Source organism: Anomaloglossus baeobatrachus, chromosome 6 (assembly GCF_048569485.1).
Source record: "Anomaloglossus baeobatrachus isolate aAnoBae1 chromosome 6, aAnoBae1.hap1, whole genome shotgun sequence".
In the NCBI taxonomy this organism is placed as follows: domain Eukaryota; kingdom Metazoa; phylum Chordata; class Amphibia; order Anura; family Aromobatidae; genus Anomaloglossus; species Anomaloglossus baeobatrachus.
The window spans coordinates 466,601,870-466,616,807 of NC_134358.1; the positions used below are offsets into that span (position 1 = coordinate 466,601,870).

The 14,938-nt window shown below is 53.0% G+C and overlaps 1 protein-coding gene across 1 annotated transcript in view; it reads right to left on the reverse strand.

Moving 5' to 3' along the window:
* Positions 1–1,275: 1,275 nt before the first annotated feature.
* GALNT15 (polypeptide N-acetylgalactosaminyltransferase 15) overlaps positions 1,276–14,938 on the reverse strand; it is a 120,031-nt gene continuing 106,368 nt past the window's right edge. The window contains exons 10-11 of the transcript XR_012724367.1: positions 1,955–2,128; positions 1,276–1,438 (exon numbers count right to left, since the gene is read on the reverse strand). The gene's annotated coding sequence lies outside the window, so the exon portion shown is untranslated. The remainder of the gene's footprint in view (positions 1,439–1,954; positions 2,129–14,938) is intronic.

A 14,938-nucleotide genomic window follows, 5' to 3' on the forward strand; every position in this document is an offset into this window, starting at 1 on the left:
CGTGGCCTGCTGGATGAACTTGCCTGCTGCCCCGGAATCGAGGTACGCCTCGGCCGTGAACCGCGTCTCTCCCGTTGTTACTTGAACAGTCCACGTAACCGGGTCTGAGAGAGTCCCAGCACCTAGGGTGGCCTCTCCTACCAACCCTAGGCTTTGGAGTTTCCCGGCCTCTCTGGACAGGAACGTAGCAGGTGTGTGCCCTCTCCGCAGTAGAAGCAGAGGCCCTTGGCGAGCCGTTCTGCTCGGCGTTATTCGGACTGCCGCAAACGGTCGATCTGCATGGGCTCGTGGACAGAGACACCAGACGACGCTGACTGAAGGACGGCGGGCTTCTGCGGAGGAGAGGAATGCCGTATCGGACGTCTCTCACGGGACACCTCTTTGGATCGTTCCTGGAATCTGAGGTCCACGCGCGTGGCTAGTGCGATCAGGGCATCCAGGGTGGAAGGAACATCGCGGCCTGCCAGCTCGTCCTTAATACGACTGGAGAGTCCTTCCCAGAAGGCGGCGGTGAGGGCTTCATTGTTCCACCCCAATTCTGAGGCCAAAGTGCGGAAGCGGATGGCATACTGCCCCACCGTCATGGTCCCCTGACGTAGCCTGAGGAGTGATGAGGCGGATGCGGCGGCACGTCCGGGTTCGTCAAAGGTGGTTCTAAACGCCTGCAGGAAGTCCTGGATGTTAGTGGTCACAGGGTCCTTTTTCTCCCACAAGGGGTTCATCCAGGCCAGTGCCTCACCCTCTAGATGGGACATCACAAACGCCACCTTGGCTTGGTCGGAGGCAAACAGGTGCGGAAGCAGCTTGAAATGGAGGGAGCACTGGTTTAAGAATCCTCTGCAGGTCTTGGGATCTCCGGCATATCGGGGTGGAGAGGCCAAGCGGAGTTTAGAAGCTTCCGAGGTAGCCGCCACGGGAACCGTGGCCATGGACTGTGCAGTAGTAACCTGAGATGCCAGGGACGTGGCAGATGCTTGCAGCGTGTGCAGGCGGGTATCCACCGAGGACTTGAAGGCCAGCATGTGGGACTAGTTCCTGCTGCAAGTTGCCCAGCTGGGCCGCTAGTGCTTCGGCGGGATCCATGGCCTGTTCTTACTGTTAGGGCCAGGTGGACGGGCAGACCCTGGAGGTGGATCCACTGGGCTGAACACCTCACCGAAGGCAAGGTGACCGGTAGCCGGAGCACTACGGGTAGCAGGACAGTCCGTTCAGAGGTGTGGAGAGTGGAAGTCCCTGGGACCACGGAGTCACTGAAGGTAGTCCGGGTGACGGAGCTCAGGTTCGGAGGCCGAGATGATGTCAGGCAGAATCCGGAACCGACGGAGCGAGAAGACGGGTCACCACAGGGATCGGAGATGGTATGAACTGACGGGATGGCAGACCGTCACCGTTCGGGGTTCGGGTATCGTCAGGACCGGTTGGCGAGGCAGGAGCGGCTCTAGGAGAGAGATAGGTAAGTATACCACAAGAGACACAAGGAGACCTGACTCCTAGCTTAGCAAAACACGAAGAACAGGCCCCGCCCACTTGGAAAGGATCTCCCTATATACCCTGCACCTGATTCTTCAATATCCTGTTTGAGGACACTGGCCCTTTAAGAGAGGGTCAATGACCGCGCGCGCGCCCTAATGCGCATGCGCGAGGCCCGGGTGCCAGAAGCCAGAGCAGGGAGCGGTGAACAGGAGGCAGGAGAGCCGGGCTGGAGCAGAGTTGCCGACGGGCGCCGGGAGCGGGGACCGGGCTGCCTGGGGACCGCAGGTGATGGGGCATGGAGGCTGTGGAGCGGGGGACGCCTGGCAGAGGAGCCGGGGAGCGAGGCAGGGAAGCCAGGGAGCGTGGCAGGGGAGCCGGGGAGCGTGGCAGGGGAGCCGGAGAGCGTGACAGGGGAGCCGGGGAGCGTGACAGCTGCTATCTTCAACCCACCATAACTAACGGTCGTCGTCACGTAGCTTACTAGTCACGGATCCAAACTTGCGCAGTGGCAGCCAGTCATCATCATCATCATTTTCATTCTGTTGCCATGTATTAGACATCAGCTGCAGACTTTGGTGTACACATACTTGCTTCCTGATACACAGCAATAATCAGGAAACAGGCTCTATCTTGTTACCCATGTACAAAAGAAAGCCTGGTTATAGAAAAGGATATATAAATATACTGTATATATATATATATATATATATATATATATATATATATATATATATATATATATATATATATATATATATATATATATATATATATTGTAGTCTCACAGTAGAAAAGTATATAGTAAAATATATTGTATTCTCACAGTAGAAAAGCACATAGCAAAATATATTGTTTTCTCACAATTTTATGACCAATTTTCTATTCTTAAGGCCCTGTCACACACAGAGATAAATCTGCGGCAGATCTGTGGTTGCAGTGAAATTGTGGACAATCAGTGCCAGGTTTGTGGCTGTGTACAAATGGAACAATATGTCCATGATTTCACTGCAACCACAGATCTGCCAAAGATTTACCTCTGTGTGTGACGGGGCCTTAAAGCCCACTTTACACGTTGCAATTAGTTGTACAATCGCATTTGCGATGTGACACGCCCAGGTTGCATACGGGATCTATGAGATTTCACGTTGGTCGTTCATTTGCTGTCACACGAGCGTTAGTAGTCTATGTTAAATTGGTCAATTTTGTGTGCGATCCTTTAGATCATGTGTTCTGTGACGTATGCATTGAGCACTTTTTTTTTTTTTTATTTATTGACTTGCCAAGCGTGTGTAATGTGTAGGGATGCGTTTTTACTATGTCATCTGCCATTCAGCTCTGCTACATGGCCGCTAACAGCAGACACAGACAGCCATGTAGCAGAGCTGAATGGCAGATGACAGCAGACACAGACAGAGCCGCACTGTCAGAATGAACTCGGGTGAACTTCACCCGACTTCATTGTGATGCTGCGGCTCTGTCTGTGTCGCGTCCTGATTAGCGGTCACCAGTGAAGACTCACCGGTGACCACTAATCTCCTGAGTAACTGAAGTTAGCAGCCCTCTCTCATATACTCACCAATCCCCGATCCCCGGCGCTGCACGGCATTCACACTGCTCCGGCGGCTTTTACTGTTTTGAAAAAGCCGGCCGCCCATTAAACAATTTCGTATTCCCTGCTTTCCCCGCCCACCAGCGCCTATGATTGGTTACAGTGAGACACGCCCCCACTCTGAGTGACAGGTGTCACACTGCACCCAATCACAGCAGCCGGTGGGCGTGTCTATACTGTGTAGTGAAATAAATAATTAAATAATTAAAAAAAACGGCGTGCGGTTCCCCCCATTTTTAAAACCAGCCAGATAAAGCCATACGGCTGAAGGCTGGTATTCTCAGGATGGGGAGCTCCACGTTATGGGGAGCCCCCCACCCTAACAATATCAGCCAACAGCCGCCCAGAATTGCCGCATACATTAGATGCGACAGTTCTGGGACTGTACCCGGCTCTTCCCGATTTACCCTGGTGCGTTGGCAAATCGGGGTAATAAGGAGTTATTGGCAGCCCATAGCTGCCAATAAGTCCTAGATTAATCATGTCAGGCGTCTATGAGACACCCTCCATGATTAATCTGTAAGTTACAGTAAATAAACACACACACCAGAAAAAAATCCTTTATTAGAAATAAAAACACACACATATACCCTGGTTCACCACTTTAATCAGCCCCAAAAAGCCCTCCTTGTCCGGCGTAATCCAGGATGATCCAGCGTCGCATCCAGCGCTGCTGCATGGAGGTGACCGGAGCTGCAGCACACACAGCCGCTCCGGTCACCTCCACACAGCAAATGAACACAGCCGCGCGATCAGCTGCTGTCACTGAGGTTACCCGCGGCCACCGCTGCATCCACCGGTGGCCGCGGGTAACCTCAGTGACAGCAGCTGATCGCACGGCTGTCTTCATTTGCTGCATGGAGGTGACCGGAGCGGCTGTGTCTGCTGCGGCTCCGGTCACCTCCATGCAGCTGCGGTGGATGCGACGCTGGATCATCCTGGATTACGCCGGACAAGGAGGGCTTTTGGGGCTGATTAAAGTGGTGAACCAGGGTATATGTGTGTGTTTTTATTTCTAATAAAGGATTTTTTCGGGTGTGTGTTTATTTACTGTAACTTACAGATTAATCATGGAGGGTGTCTCATAGACGCCTGACATGATTAATCTAGGACTTATTGGCAGCTATGGGCTGCCAATAACTCCTTATTACCCCGATTTGCCAACGCACCAGGGTAAATCGGGAAGAGCCGGGTACAGTCCCAGAACTGTCGCATCTAATGTATGCGGCAATTCTGGGCGGCTGTTGGCTGATATTGTTAGGGTGGGGGGCTCCCCATAACGTGGAGCTCCCCATCCTGAGAATACCAGCCTTCAGCCGTATGGCTTTATCTGGCTGGTTTTAAAAATGGGGGGAACCGCACGCCGTTTTTTTAAATTATTTAATTATTTATTTCACTACACAGTATAGACACGCCCACCGGCTGCTGTGATTGGGTGCAGTGTGACACCTGTCACTCAGAGTGGGGGCGTGTCTCACTGTATCCAATCATAGGCGCTGGTGGGCGGGGAAAGCAGGGAATACGAAATTGTTTAATGGGCGGCCGGCTTTTTCAAAACAGTAAAAGCCGCCGGAGCAGTGTGAATGCCGTGCAGCGCCAGGGATCGGGGATCGGTGAGTATATGAGAGAGGGGGATAGACTGACATGGACTGAGAGTGAGGGACAGAGATAGTGACGGACTGACAGAGATTAGTGCATGACAGACATTGTGAGGCGCTTCAGAACGCAGCTTTTCAGCTGCGCTCTGAAGCAGACCTTTTTTAAGCTGCGGTGCAGAGCGCACACCTGCGCACATAGCATCAGACAACAAAATCGTATGAGGGATGTCACACGTTACAATTGACTAGGTTCGTGCAACAAAACGCTCAATTCTAGAGAATGATACGATGTGTTTGCGATCAACGGTTTTGCGTTCAATCCTGATCGCATGTAGCTGTCACACGCAGATACCTCACAAACGATGCCGGATGTGCGTCACTTACAACTTGACCCCAACGACGGATTGTGAGATATATTGAAGCGTGTGTAGCGGGCTTTACTAATTAATCACTTTCTGCCCTTCATTGGTCTCATTATGCTGTAGGTGAAAATCTACCACCCTGATCTGATCCAGTACCTTAGTAATGTCCTTCAGGTCTATATTGGGTATGTATGTGGCAGTATGAATTACTGTGATCTGAAGTCCCAATAAGTTAAAAGTACCATTATTTGTTGATTCCACAGTATTATCAGAGTTAGTAATGCCAGATTTTTTTACGGAAAAAAAAATAGATCAGTTTCAATGTCCTATAGAATTCTCAGTCCAAAGGTATTAGAAGATGGTGTGAGTTAAAAGTATAAACCTCTCTGGAGGTGGTTAAATTCTGTGAAAAGATATGAACTACTTTGGATCTGAATTGCATGAGGGTGGGTCAGCATCCTCTGAGCCCTCCTCGTCATATTGGTCGAAATGTTGGACACTGTCTGTAATTTCCACTTGTCAGAATCATTACAATACACTTGACAAATATTCAAGTCTTATTCAATACTTTGGTGCCAAAGTTGCATACTTCTTGGATTATGGACCCTAGTCCTTCTTTTGGGCACCAAGGCTTTTATTTGCAGTAGCGCAAGCTTACCTAAATAATATCTGATGTGTATGCATGCTCCCTGAATCTCCACTGATAGATGATGTTGGAGAATACATGAATCCAACTTGTTGAATATCAATGGTCTATCCTTTTCTTCATTGCACAGATAACCTGATGATAAAGGAGTCTGGAAGCAACTCTCTCACAGAGAACAAAGGAATGGTGGTCCGAGCTTATCTGTGTATGAGGGAATTGTGAGCCAAACATCATCAAAGAGAGTCTTATAGAAGTAGCACAAAAAGCCTTTATATTGGCCACTGGACCAGCACATGCAGAACATGTGAATCAAACACACCCTCTTCCCAATTTACTCTTACAGACACCACTTGATTAAGACTACTCCTCAGAAATGCAATAAGGAGTATTACTACCCTGCTCTGAAATATCTAGTATGACATCTGTATGTGCAGGAGGATATTATACAGTGGAGCAGTGTGTGGGGGATATTATACAAAGGAGCAGTGTGTAGGAGGGATATTATACAGAGGGGCAGTGTGTGTGGGGAATATTATACAAAGATGTAGTGTGTGTGGGGTATATTATACATAGGGGCAGTGTGGAAGAGATATTATGGAGAAGGGCGGTGTAGAGGATGTATTGTGTAGTGGGTGTATTATGGAGAGGGGCAGTGTAGCGGGCATATTATGGAGAGGGGTGGTGTAGGGGGTGTATTAATTTTCTGAGGGAAACACTTCATTTTCTGGAACAACTTCGAGGGTGCTAACATTTTTGGCCATGGCTGTGTGTGTGTTTGTATATATATATATACACAGTAAAATATATATATATATATATATATATATATATACTAGAAGGTTGCCCGATTCTAACGTATCGGGTAGTCTAGAATGTGTATGTAGGTTAGCAGATTGAATAATAATATAATCAGCAAGTCTTGAATAATGATGGTTCATTTCTTGCTCGTTGGACTCCCGCTGTGCAGCACGCATCGGCGTATTTGACAGTGAGAGACCAACGATCTGAATGGGCAGGGAGCCGGCGTACACTGGTAACCATGTTACACAATTGGGTAACTATGCAAAGCGCTTTGCTTAGTTACCCGATGTGTACCATGGTTACCAGCGTACGCCGGCTCAAGCACACATGTGCCGGGAGCTGGCGGTAAGGTGGTAACCATGGTACACATTGGGTAACTAACAAAAGCGCTTTCCATAGTTACAGGATTGTGTACCATTTGCTACCAGCGTACGTCGGTAAGCTGATAATCATGGTACACATTGCGTAACTATGCAAAGCGACAGTGCTGGTTTATTTTTTGCTTGTTGGTCTCCTGCTGTGCAGCACGCATCGGCGTGTTTGACAGTGGGAGACCAATGATCTGAATGGGCAGAGAGCCGGGGTAAGCTAGTAACCATGGTACACATCGGGTAACTATGCAAAGTGGTTTCCATAGTTACCCAATGTGTACACTGGTTAACAGCGTACGCCGGCTCCGGCACACGTGTGCCGAGAGTCGGGGTAAGCTAGTAACTATGTTACACATTGGGTAACTAAGCAAAGCGGTTTCTATAGTTATAGCCGGGGTAAGCTAGTGGTTTCACAAATCCGGCTTTTCTTGACTTTGTCGGATGCTGCGCGCCCCACAGAAAATATGGGTCTTTTTAATAAAAATATTCTCTATATTTACTTCTCTCAAGCGATGTTGTCTCCGGTTCTGCTGCCTCCCGCTCCTTATCGCCGCTCATTATACTCACTGAATATTCAGTGCCCTGAGGAGCTGGAAGCAGGAACAGCGCTGGGGACTTCAGTGCCGGGGACCGCATCGCTGGGTGAGTGTACAGCAGAGTATGTGTGTGTGTGTGTGTGTGTGTGTACATGCATGTGCGCTATGTGTGTATGCGCATGGTGTATCCATGTGTGTCTTGTGTGTGTGTGTGTACATGCATGTGCACTATGTGTGTATGCGCTCGGTGTATCTATGTGTGTCTGCTATGTGTGTATATGTGCTCAGTGTGTGTGTGTGTATACATGCATGTGCGCTATGTGTGTATGCACTCGGTGTATCTATGTGTGTCTGCTATGTGTGTATATGTGCTCAGTGTGTGTGTGTATACATGCATGTGCGCTGTGTGTATGCGCTCGGTGTATCCATGTGTGTTTGCTGTGTGTGTGTATATACATGCATGTGCGCTGTGTGTATGTGCCCAGTGTATCCATGTGTGTCTGCTATGTGTGTATATGTGCTCAGTGTGTGTGTGTATATACATGCATGTGCGCTGTGTGTATGCGCCCAGTGTATCCATGTGTGTCTGCTATGTGTGTATATGTGCTCAGTGTGTGTGTGTATATACATGCATGGGCGCTGTGTGTATGCGCCCAGTGTATCCATGTGTGTCTGCTATGTGTGTATATGTGCTCAGTGTGTGTGTGTATATACATGCATGTGCGCTGTGTGTATGCGCCCAGTGTATCCATGTGTGTCTGTTATGTGTGTATATGTGCTCAGTGTGTGTGTGTATATACATGCATGTGCGCTGTGTGTATGCGCCCAGTGTATCCATGTGTGTCTGCTATGTGTGTATATGTGCTCAGTGTGTGTGTTTATATACATGCATGTGTGCTGTGTGTATGCACCCAGTGTATCCATGTGTGTCTGCTATGTGTGTATATGTGCTCAGTGTGTGTGTTTATATACATGCATGTGTGCTGTGTGTATGCACCCAGTGTATCCATGTGTGTCTGCTATGTGTGTATATGTGCTCAGTGTGTGTGTATACATGCATGTGTGCTATGTGTGTATGCGTCGGTGTATCCATGTGTGTCTGCTATGTGTGTGTGTGTGTGTGTAACTGTACACTGTACAAGACAGTGGCTGCGCCGCAACTTCCTGGTCACATGAAAACACGTGATCGGAGGTTGTCGCGCGGCAACTGTAGTGTACACAGTGCACGGGAGCGCGCCGGATGCGACAAAGTGGAGAAAAGGTAAGCGACAGTGCTGACGTGTGGCGGGAGCCGGGGTAAGCTAGTAACCATCTTACACATCGGTAACTAAGGAAAGCGGTTTCTATAGTTACCCGATATGTACTATGGATACCAGCCTACGCCGGCTCCGGCACACGTGTGCTAGTGGCTTTTCTCCACTTTGTCTTGCGGTGTGGGCTTCGGGTGCTGCAGCAGTCACCTGGGTGTCGGGCGTCTCCGTGTGGGTTCAGGGAATGCGTGCGGGGGGACGGGGCCAGGGCGAGCATCCAATGCGTGAGGGGGCGGGGCCTGGCCAATCCATGGAGGGGCGGGGCCAGGGCAAGCCGAGCGGCCAATCCATGCTGGGGGGGGCGGGGCCCATGCCGAGGCCAGCGGCCAATCCGCTGGTTGTCACCGTAAGGACACAGTTTTGGAGCAAGACAGACAGATAGACAGACAGACAGACAGACAGAATAAGGCAATTATATATATACTAGAAGGTGGCCCGATTCTACGCATCGGGTATTCTAGAATTTACGTATTGTGTAGTTCATGTATGATTTTTGTTATATATATATATATAGAGATGTTGTTGTGTGTAGTTACCAAGTGTTTGTGTAGGCGCTGTACATGTTCTGGGTGTTGTCTGGGTGTGACGGGGGGTGAGAGCGGTGTTGTATGTGTGTTGCGTGTGTTGCGTTGTTTGTGGAGCGCTGTGTGTCTGTAGCGTTGTGTGTGTGTTGCGCGGTTTGTGTGTGTGTGGTGTGTTTTGGGGGGAGGTATGTTTTGTGCAATGTGTGTGTTGTGCGGTATGTGCGTATATTTGTGTGTGCCGCGGTGTTTGTGTGTTGGGTGTTGTGTGTGTGCAGCGTTGTCTGTGTGTGTGGGTGTCTGTGTAGGGCAGTTGTTTGTGGTTCCCAGTGTGTGTGTGGTGTGTTGTGCAGTGCGCGCGCGAGTGTGTGTGTGTGTGTGTGCGCATCAGCCTCTCTTCTCTCAGCCTACCTCTCCCAGCCTCCCTCCTCCCAGCCTCCCTCAGCATCAGCCTCCCTCTCCCAGCCTCCCCAAGCATCAGCCTCCACCAGCATCAGCCTCTCTCCTTCCAGCCTCCCCCAGCATCAGCCTCCGCCAGCATCAGCCTCTCTCCTTCCAGCCTCCTCCAGCATCAGCCTCCCTCTCCCAGCCTTCCCCAGGATCAGCCTCTCTCCTCCCAGCCTCCGTCCTCCCAGCCTTCCCCAGCATCAGCTTTCCCCTCCCAGCCTCCCTCAGCATCAGCCTTCCCCAGCATCAGCCTCTCTCCTCCCAGCCTCAGCCTCTCTCCTTCCAGCCTCCCCCAGCATCAGCTTCTCTCCTTCAAGCCTCCCTCAGCATCAGCCTCCCCTTCCCAGCCTTCCCCAGGATCAGCCTCTCTCCTCCCAGCCTCCTTCCTCCCAGCCTCCCCCTCCCAGCCTCCCTCAGCATCAGCCTTCCGCTCCCAGTCTCCCCCAGCATCAGCCTCCCCAAGCATCAGCCTCCACCAGCATCAGCCTCTCTCCTTCCAGCCTCCCCCAGCATCAGCCTCTCTCCTTCCAGCCTCCCTCAGCATCAGCCTCCCGTTCCCAGCCTTCCCCAGGATCAGCCTCTCTCCTCCCAGCCTCCTTCCTCCCAGCCTCCCTCAGCATCAGCCTTCCCCTCCCAGTCTCCCCCAGCATCAGCCTCCCCAAGCATCAGCCTCCACCAGCATTAGCCTCTCTCCTTCCAGCCTCCCCCAGCATCAGCCTCCCCAAGCATCAGCCTCCACCAGCATCAGCCTCCCTCGTCCCAGCCTCCCCCAGCATCAGCCTCCCCCTCCCAGCCTCCCCCAGCATCAGCCTCTCTCCTCCCAGCATCAGCCTCTCTCATCCCAGCATCAGCCTCTCTCCTCCCAGCATCAGCCTCTCCTCTCTGTCCCTAGCATCAGCCTCTCTCCTCCCAGCCTTCCCCAGCATCAGCCTCTCTCCTCCCAGCCTCCCCCAGCATCAGCCTCTCTTCTTCCAGCCTCCCCCAGCATCAGCCTCTCTCCTTCCAGCCTCCCCCAGCATCAGCCTCCCTCTCCCAGCCTTCCCCAGGATCAGCCTCTCTCCTCCCAGCCTCCGTCCTCCCAGCCTTCCCCAGCATCAGCTTTCCCCTCCCAGCCTCCCTCAGCATCAGCCTTCCCCAGCATCAGCCTCTCTCCTCCCAGCCTCAGCCTCTCTCCTTCCAGCCTCCCCCAGCATCAGCCTCTCTCCTTCCAGCCTCCCTCAGCATCAGCCTCCCCTTCCCAGCCTTCCCCAGGATCAGCCTCTCTCCTCCCAGCCTCCTTCCTCCCAGCCTCCCCCTCCCAGCCTCCTTCAGCATCAGCCTTCCCCTCCCAGTCTCCCCCAGCATCAGCCTCCCCCTCCCAGCCTTCCCCATGATCAGCCTCTCTGCTCCCAGCCTCCTCCAGCACGCCGTGCTCCTTTGCCGACACTCACACACCCGATCGCATCCACTCACACACACCCGATCGCATCCACTCACACACACCCGATCGCATCCACTCACACACACCCGATCGCATCCACTCACACACACCCGATCGCATCCACTCACACACACCCGATCGCATCCACTCACACACACCCGATCGCATCCAATCACACACACCCGATCGGATCCAATCACACACACCCGATCGCATCCACTCACACACACCCGATCGCATACACTCACACACACAGACACTGACGATATCGCACATACGCGCTGATACTCACAACATCCGGAGATATCACATGCCTCTGGCCATGTGATCCTCCGTCAGGTCCTGGAAGGTCACAACAGCACAGTATCGAGGCCGAGAAGCAAGCGATATCGCCGGATGCTGTGAGTGTGTGGATGCTGTGAGTGTGTGGATGCGATGTGAGGTGTGTGTGAGGTGTGTGTGTGTGAGAGTGAGTGTGATCTGATGTGTGTGTATGTTTGTGTGTGTGCTGTTATGTGTGTGCGTGTGGATCTTCCGCCGCAGCAGGACCTTGATGCGCTTGTAACCATGCGAGCATGGTTACCAACGTATCCACACCACTCCCGTGCGAGCGGGGGCCGGGGGGGGGGGTGGGGATGGGTGGGGAGTACAGTACTCACCTCCGTGACAGCCGTGTCAGTTCGGGGAATGCGCGGGGAGGGGGGGGGGGAGGGGGGAGGGGGAGTACAGTACTCACCTCCGTGACAGCCATGTCAGTTCGGGGAATGCGCGGGGGGAGGGAGGGGGCGGGGCCAGAGCTAGCGTGCATTGCGTGAGGGGGGCGTGGTGTGGCCGAATTGCCAATGCCTGCAGGGTGCCGGGGCGAGAGGCCAATCTGTGGGGGGGGCGGAGCCTGGGCGAGCGGCTGGCCAATCCGTGTGGGGGCGCAGCCTGGGCGAGCGGCCAATCGGTGTGGGGGGGCGGGGCCATGGCGAGCCCAGCGGCCAATCAGCTTTGTGTCACCGTAAGGACACAATTTTGGAGCATGACAGACAGACAGATAGACAGACAGACAGACAGAATAAGGCAATTATATATATCTATATATATAATTGCCTTATTCTGTCTGTCTGTCTGTCTGTCTGTCTGTCATGCTCCGAAATTGTGTCCTTACGGTGACACAAAGCTGATTGGCCGCTGGGCTCGCCATGGCCCCGCCCCCCCACACGGATTGGCCTCTCGCCCCGGCTCTCTGCAGGCCCCGCCCCCTCACGCAATCCACGCTCGCTCTGGCCCAACTGACACGGAGCTCCGATTCCCAGGTGAGTACACACACATCAGATCACACTCACTCTCACACACACCTCACACATCACAACATGCTGGGATATCGCTTGCTTCTACACCGGCTCCGTCAGGATCCCGGCAGCGCCAGACATAACCTTGCGATGCTGGGATCTTCACGGAGGCCGTGAAAGCTGGTAACCATTATACACATCGGGTAACTAAGGTCCCTTAGTTACCCGATGTGTATCATAGTTACCAGTGTACACCGGCTCACACTCACTCTCGCACACACCTCACACACACATCACATCGCATCCACACATCAAGGTCCTGCAGCTGCGGAAAATACAGACACATAACAGCACACACACACACACACATACACATCAGATCACACTCACACACACCTCACACATCACATCGCATCCACATACTCACAACATCCTGGGATATCGCTTGCTTCTCGGCCTCGATACTGTGCTGTTGTGATCTTCCAGGACCTGCGGGAGGATCACATGGCCAGAAGCATGTGATATCCCCGGATGTTGTGAGTATAAGCGCGTATGTGCGATATCGTCAGTGTCTGTGTGTGTGAGTGTATGCGATCGGGTGTGTGTGAGTGTATGCGATCGGGTGTGTGTGAGTGTATGCGATCGGGTGTGTGTGAGTGGATGCGATCGGGTGTGTGTGAGTGGATGCGATCGGGTGTGTGTGAGTGGATGCGATCGGGTGTGTGTGAGTGGATGCGATCGGGTGTGTGAGTGTCGGAAGAGGAGCACGGCGTGCTGGAGGAGGCTGGGAGCAGAGAGGCTGATCATGGGGAAGGCTGGGAGGAGAGAGGCTGATGCTGGGGGAGGCTGGGAGGGGGATGCTGGGACGAGGGAGGCTGATGCTGGTGGAGGCTGATGCTGGGGGAGGCTGATGCTGGGGGAGGCTGGAAGGAGAGAGGCTAATGCTGGTGGAGGCTGATGCTTGGGGAGGCTGATGCTGGGGGAGACTGGGAGGGGAAGGCTGATGCTGAGGGAGGCTGGGAGGAAGGAGGCTGGGAGGAGAGAGGCTGATCCTGGGGAAGGCTGGGAACGGGAGGCTGATGCTGAGGGAGGCTGGGAGGGGAAAGCTGATGCTGGGGAAGGCTGGGAGGACGGAGGCTGGGAGGAGAGAGGCTGATCCTGGGGAAGGCTGGGAACGGGAGGCTGATGCTGGGGAAGGCTGATGCTGAGGGAGGCTGGGAGGGGAAAGCTGATGCTGGGGAAGGCTGGGAGGACGGAGGCTGGGAGGAGAGAGGCTGATCCTGGGGAAGGCTGGGAGAGGGAGGCTGATGCTGGAGGAGGCTGGAAGGAGAGAGGCTAATGCTGGTGGAGGCTGATGCTTGGGGAGGCTGATGCTGGGGGAGACTGGGAGGGGAAGGCTGATGCTGAGGGAGGCTGGGAGGAAGGAGGCTGGGAGGAGAGAGGCTGATCCTGGGGAAGGCTGGGAACGGGAGGCTGATGCTGAGGGAGGCTTGGAGGGGAAAGCTGATGCTGGGGAAGGCTGGGAGGAAGGAGGCTGGGAGGAGAGAGGCTGATCCTGGGGAAGGCTGGGAACGGGAGGCTGATGCTGGGGAAGGCTGATGCTGAGGGAGGCTGGGAGGGGAAAGCTGATGCTGGGGAAGGCTGGGAGGACGGAGGCTGGGAGGAGAGAGGCTGATCCTGGGGAAGGCTGGGAGAGGGAGGCTGATGCTGGAGGAGGCTGGAAGGAGAGAGGCTGATGCTGGCGGAGGCTGATGCTGGGGAGGCTGGGAGAGGGAGGCTGATGCTGAAGGAGGCTGGGAGGAGGGAGGCTGGGAGAGGTAGGCTCAGAGAAGAGAGGCTGATGCACACACACACACACACACACACACACACACACACGCGCGCGCGCGCGCACTGCACAACACACCACACACACTGGGAACCACAAACAACTGCCCTAAACAGACACCCACACACACAGACAACGCTGCACACACACAACACCCAACACACAAACACCGCGGCACACACAAATATACGCACATACCGCACAACACACACATTGCACAAAACATACCTCCCCCCAAAACACACCACACACACACAAACCGCGCAACACACACACAACGCTACAGACACACAGCGCTCCACAAACAACGCAACACACGCAACACACATACAACACCGCTCTCACCCCCCGTCACACCCAGACAACACCCAGAACATGTACAGCGCCTACACAAACACTTGGTAACTACACACAACAACATCTCTCTATATATATATATATATATATATATATATATATATATATATATAACAAAAATCATACATGAACTACACAATACGTAAATTCTAGAATACCCGATGCGTAGAATCGGGCCACCTTCTAGTATATATATATATATATATATATATATATGTGTGTGTGTGTGCGTGTGTTTTTCCAAGAGTGGCGGTGAGATTGTGGAAGGTTTGAAGGGTGGAGGCGGAGGCGGAGCTGGGGTGGAGCCTAGGCGGATTCTCAAGGGGGCCCAAAAACATTTAAAGTGTGGGCCCTGAAATTCCTAGTGGCAGCCCTGGCCAAG